General features: G+C 45.9%; 1 long non-coding RNA gene across 1 annotated transcript; it reads left to right on the top strand.

The window, feature by feature from the left end:
- The first annotated feature begins 3,517 nt into the window (after positions 1 to 3,517).
- LOC111214604 lies at positions 3,518 to 4,713 on the top strand. Its single transcript, XR_007331143.1, has 3 exons — positions 3,518 to 3,759; positions 4,076 to 4,544; positions 4,620 to 4,713. It is a non-coding gene; the product is annotated as an uncharacterized LOC111214604 (long non-coding RNA).
- Positions 4,714 to 6,438: the final 1,725 nt, after the last annotated feature.

Raw genomic sequence — 6,438 nt, 5'->3', positions numbered from 1 at the left:
CTGGTCAGTACACACAGGATGTCCGTGGGTGTCCGCCAGCACACACATGACGTCCGTGGCTGTCCATGTGTGTCCGTCTGTGTCCGCCAGCACACACAGGACGTCCGTGTCTGTCCATCAGTACACATATCAGCACGTTGGTTCTTGGACTCCGCATGCTGGCCCTTCCCATGGACTGTTTGGGTGATTTTGGCCCACGTGGGCTGTCTGTTCAGTACACACAAGACGTCCGTAGGTGTCCGCCTGTCACGCCCCCAATCCTGGAAAGGATTCTCAGGACGGCCATGGTTCGAGGAAACATACCAGCCAGTCTTTGGACATCAAGGCAAGCGTTCCATGGTCGAAAAAGAAGGTTAAGAACATAAGGAAACTTAGACTTAACCTTATATAAGCTAAGAGACAGCTAGGACGAGTAAAACGGTAACTGGACGAAGTAGACGAGTAGCTCGACCAGCTCAATGAAGCTAGGTTTAGTTCACTCCAGCTCAGTCCCTACTAAGCCAGCTCCACTAGCTGGACTACTAGCTCACTCAGCTGAGACAGCTGAGAGTCAGCTCATCTCAGCTAGACGGACGCTTCGGGCTTTAGGCCGATGGTCCGGGTCCGGGTCAGTGGCGGGCTGTGAGGTCCGGCCATGAGGCCATGGGCTGTTGGGTCTTTGGACAAGGCCGTGGGCTAAGTCCAGGAGGCCTGGGGCGTGGGTTGGGCTTATGACCGACCCCAAACCCATTCAGAAAGGGCGATGGGATGCAAGTGGCCTAGAGGGCACAACCCTTGGCCGATGGTGCCTGTTCGCTAGCAAGTCGTGCCTGTTCGTGGGGCAAGACTTACCCCCTCGTTTTCTATAAATATGGGGCCTCTCCTGTTGGTTTCATTATCCAATTCCAGAGTAAAATGCTCATAGAAAAACGTAGAGAGAGAGAGAGAGAGAGTACCGGCCAAGAGATCGGCCAGAAAAGGGCCGGTCATGGTGGTTTTGTATCTCCGGCAAGGAGAACGGTTTAGGAGAGAGGAGGCCGTGTGGTTATGAATACCCAAGTCATAGAGAAAGGTCTGGATAAGGACTCCAAAGCCGTGGTTGAGTCAGATAGGGTCAGTGGGGTAACCACCGACTCATCGACTAAGACAATCGGACAGTCCGAACCGGTCTAGCCATGGACGTTTGGATTGTGTCCTATTCTTCTCATTCTTTTCATCCAATTCTACTCCTTCTGTAAATTGGCATGGCCTAGTGGATATATTGGGATTGGTTATAACCGTGGTTCTGGTTGAGTAATGCGGTCGAGTGAGGCGCGCGCATGGTCTAAACCGGCCTCAGGTGATCCGATTGGATAGGGGCGGTTCTGTTCTGTTCTGAACGGTTTCAACCCTTCCCTGAACAGTCACAATGGTTCATGACTTGTGTAGGTTAAGGCGTGGTCCTTTGGCCATAGGCCGGACACACGTACAGACCAGACAGTCCATACGGACAGTTAGGTCGAACGGTTGGAACATCTGAATGGGTGCGAGTTGCCAAGGGTCATGAGTTTCCAAGACGCACGAGTGTCCAAAGGGTACAAGTTCCCAAAGGGTGTGAGTTCCAAACGGTGCCATTGGTTCAAGGCTTAGGCCGAACCAAGTGGACAGTCCGCGGCTGCATAGTCAAACGGATGGACGGTTAGTTTAACCGGAGTTTTGTGTCGCAAGGTCTGATTGGTTGCAAGGCAATCCGGTTTGGTCTTGGGCCTTACTCTCTGGTATGGATCCAGGCTTTGGGTCGGATCAGGTAAGAAGGTCCGTGAGCCTTTGGGCCAGACTTATAACTGGTCGATCGCACCTAGATCTTAACCAGACGGTTAGACGGGACTATGGACGATCCGGCTATGGTTGGATGGCTTTAGCCGCAAAGGCTAAGTGGGATATCTTACAATAAACCTTGGGTTGGTGAGTAGGATAGGCGCCATATGCATTATGTAGGGCGTAGACCCACATGATGGCAATGGAAGGCCGGTTATATCAGTACCTGCTAAGTAGATGATGGCTTATCAAGTCTGGTGGTCGGATAATGTTTCATGACGATGGTTCGTTGGCCGAGCACTAGTATGGATAGTCACGTTGCTGGAGTAAGAGTATTGATGTGATGCTTCTAGATATCAACCTTGGTGTTGATAGCTTCGAGATTGGCTAAGAGTCATGACGAAGTGTATGGCTAGTACTATGTGTCGTAGACCATAGATACTGAGCCTAAGTGTGATTGTTCAAGCAAGGCCGTGTAAGATCTGATCATGGTTGAGTATGGACGACCTGACCTCTGAATGATGGTTCAAGGTGTCAGAACTAATCTGATTAAGGAATGCATTGTTTGGTATGAACAAATCATATATGTTGTTTGGGTTAAGTCCCAAAGCCGGCCAGGCCAGATGATGACTCATCAGTTCCAAGTCATGTGAGGATGGTTGGTTGATTGACTTAGGATCTAATGAGATTTGTCAGTCCAGAATATGGATTGGGTACTATTGCCTATATGGCAAGGGGATGTTTGAGTGTGCTTGAGCCGAGAAAGGCCAGATGCAAACCCTTATCCTTTCAAAGACTTCTCAAAGGTTACTTATGTCTGTGGGGATGGTTGATTGAATGACTAAGTACCTAGGGGAGTTGTTTGATGCAGGAATCAAGATAAGGACCTTAAGTAAGATCATTGAGTGATCGTGGTCCAGCTGTCAAGAAAGAGCAATTCGAGTCAATGGAGGACCGATGAGCTAATAAGCTCCGTAGATGTGGCAAAGGTATGATCTAGCATTTACTTATGTAGATCTAGATAGAATGGTTTAGGGGAATGGAACCTCAGAATTGTATGGATTGGTTTTGGTTTAGGATTGACCTTTAAGCTAATTGGTAGTTGAGTAAACTGACCAAGGCTAAGGTGATTCGACCAGACAAGTGTTAGATTGGTTTTAGACCAATGGTTAACTACAGAATAATCCGCTGCGTATCTGTTGATAGGATCTAGGCTATTAATGACTAGGGAAGTCTTTAGCTAAGATCTAAGTTAGCCCTCGCCTTTAGGCGATATTATAAATAAAGGGCGAAAATTAAGAGGTTCGGCCAGGAAGTGGACCGAGCGACGTGAGGCCTCGACCGCGGCCTAGGCGGCTGGGATCGGGTCTTACAAGTTGGTATCAGAGCATGCTTGATCCTGTTTAGGACAACTCTATAAGATTATGCGTTCCATACCGAAGTTATTTCCAAAACTATGATGACTATGAAACCTTAGTTGGGGTGAGCCAAGAAACAGTTGAGGTAAGCTAGGGTATCATGCTTGTGAACGTGGGAATTCTAAGATGAACCGGCTTAGCCAAGATACATTTTCCAAGGGCAAGAAGCTATAAACAGAAAGGTTGGTCGATCTAGTTATTTAGAAGTAATAGACGGGTTGGAAGGGATGGAGTCAATGCAAGACTTGTTTATGGATGACCTCAACAAGGGAAGTAACATGGACCAGAGAGCGGCTTAGGTTGAAATAAACTGTAACGACCCGGTTCTCTAAATGTTGGTTTTGTATCGATTTTAATTGAATCAGACCATTGGTAAGCCAAAGCATTATATATATCATATTTTATTAACCTAGCAATCAAAAGAAAAAGGAAAGGAAAGTGCATCGAGAACCGCCTCCATTAATCTCCATCACGTCTTCTTCCTCTTCATCACGTCTTCAAGTACACACTCCTATTGTCCTTTCCTTCACGCCAGAGAAAGGAGTTCCTTGCGCCGTCATCCTAGGTGTCTCGCCTCAGCACCGGAGCTGTGTCATAGCATTGGAGCCTTCATTCTCAGTTCACCGGATCCATCGCTACTCTACATCACGTGTTGTTAATGTGAGCAAAGCCAGGAGAAGACGTGCGAACCGGAGCCACCATCTCATCATCACCAACCACCATTGACTTACGCCGCTGTGAGCCTAAAGCCACCAGGTGTGTATCTCATAGCACTGGAGATACTTTCGTGAGCCAGAGATTTCGCCATGTCTTAAGCCGAGGAGAAGAGATGAGCTTTATTAGATCCATGGCTGACGAGTGACTTTGCGGGAGGATCCTAGATCGATTCAGGAGACTTTAGCCTTTGAACCAAGGCTCTTTGGATAGATCTCGTTTCCAGGAATCTGTAGCAGCAAACGGAATCGAGATCGAAGTTGTACAACAAAAGTTATTGACTTTGCTTCTTGGCCAAGAATAAACTTAAGCTGTTGTGGTGCAGAGACAGTTCCGACCAGTCCCAGCGTAAAGGCGAAACGGTCGACCAAAACAGAAGCTTTCAGTATGGAAATTTGTCAGTAAGTATTTCACTCTTTTATCTATCATCTCCCAGAAGCGGATTGTCATTCCGAGTTATTTTCTGAAAGTTGTGTTTGTTCTCGCGAGAGGTATTGCTGCAGTCTTCGTATGCGACCAGCCTGCAGGTGAGGCCATTTTGGTTGATCAAATGGTGGCCAATCGGAGTAAACCCGGTGGCTACGGACAAAGGACATATAGGACTACATTCTTACCGGAGGGATTGAAAGTTTAACGGTCAGTTCTTGAATTATTCGTCTGTTTTCTCGAGGGTTCAGGTCTGCCCAAATCCTCACATTCGTCTATTTTCAGAAAGCTCCGGAGTTGTTATTTTAGAGCCAGCAAAATTCATTCGGTGTGTTCAGGTTTTCTGAAGAACCTGTGGCAAAGGTGAGGGTCTATTCCCGAACTTCTCATACACGGCTTAGGACCTTGAATAAGTATAATTTATTTCTAATATGTTTCGTCTGTCTGAAATCGAGTCTGTCATTGCTTGTTTAGTTTTTAGGTTCTTTGCTTAAACCGGAAATAAGAAATCAGATGATTCAACGTTGCTTGTGTGAATTAATTTGATATATTCATGTATATATATAGTATATATATTTTGATGTGTTTGTGCCGGATACAGAGAGGTCTTTATCTGTATGTCGGGTGCCGGGTACAGAGAGGTGTGTATCTGTAGCCTGGATTGTATAGAGGTTACGGTCAGCTATAGTCGACCTGTTGATCGTAGCTTGTAGGTCGATAAATCGTCTACGGGCGTGTGTGACCGAGCACTTTTTCGGGGTATTTTTGGCCTGTTCGTGGGCAGGTCGCTAGGACCATTGTTTGTTTCTTGGGTGCTTTAGGTACCGTATTTGACATGTATTAGGGTAAATTATATTTATTCAGAGTGCTATGTCCGGGTCCACGGACTTCAGGATAGCATCCCATACCTCACTGAGTGACTCCCCTGTTACTCACCCCTCTTTCTTTCCCATTTCAGGTGAGACAGATGAGTATATGATATTTGGACGGATTTGTGCTTCTGGACTTTTTATTCGGATTTTTATTTGGGCTTTGGGGGAGTGTAATTGGGTATATGGGCTTTTATTATACGAGATATTGTTGGTGGCCCGCTGTTCTCCGGATTGGAGGTAACAGGTGTCACAATTTGGTATCAGAGCGGGGTTCCGTTCCGGCCTCGACCCGGAATGGCGATTAGGGGATTCGGTTTTGTACGTTTTAAAAAAAAGTATAAAATAATTTATATATATATAATAAGAAAAAAAATTTTTGCGAAGTTCTTTTAGCACCATTCTGTCCAGTAATTATTAACTCAATTGTCTCTTTATATGACGATGAGTAAAATCATCGTCATTCATCCTTCGACTAATAGGGTTCTAGCCAGATGTTCAGCAGCAGATGTGTGATGTCTCAGTTCGTCAGTTTTCTCAGGAGTTATCAGTTTCTCCGATCATGATTTCGAGATTATCCAGGAGTGGATATGTGACGTTTTTGCTTCCACCCTACTTCAAGCAATCGTTCCACGAGTTTTTGTTACTGGAGATTATGTGGTGTGACGTATGAGCCATTGGTTGGCATGTGTTGTTTTGTGTACGAGTATATCGACTATCTTGGAGGTATATTTGGTTTGTGAACTCGTGGAGATCGCTTTTGAATTGGGGTGCAGCAGCTTGCGTTGTGTTGATATTGAAGTTACGCTTGGTTTTGTTTGCCAGTTTTTGGCATTGTTGATCGTTTCAGAGGTTTGTCAATTCAGACAACTGACATAGGACATTGAGAGCTATTTATATACCAGTTGTACCATTTATGTATGGAGGAGTCAAGTTTTTCAGAGATTCGACAGAGATGGAGCTAAGTTTATGCGATGTCATTCTTGAGAAGGATTGGATGTCATGACATCAAGTAGTGTTGATTTTCCTGAGGGCAAGAGTTCTTATTCTGGGATACGATGAGAGTTTTTACTATCTGCATGGTACATGCTAAGGAGTTTTTGGATATATGAGTAAATGTGTAACAGCCCGATCCCCCGGCGTCCGACCGGGGTTATCGAAGGGGCGTTATGGACACGTGTCTACTCATTTAGACAACCCTACGTGTCCCGTTACTGGTCCCGAGAGACGAGCGC

This window comes from Brassica napus, unplaced genomic scaffold, assembly GCF_020379485.1.
Source record: "Brassica napus cultivar Da-Ae unplaced genomic scaffold, Da-Ae ScsIHWf_1237;HRSCAF=1767, whole genome shotgun sequence".
NCBI classification, from domain to species: domain Eukaryota; kingdom Viridiplantae; phylum Streptophyta; class Magnoliopsida; order Brassicales; family Brassicaceae; genus Brassica; species Brassica napus.
Note: the sequence above shows the minus strand (reverse complement) of the source record. Positions and strands in the feature narration are given on the sequence as shown.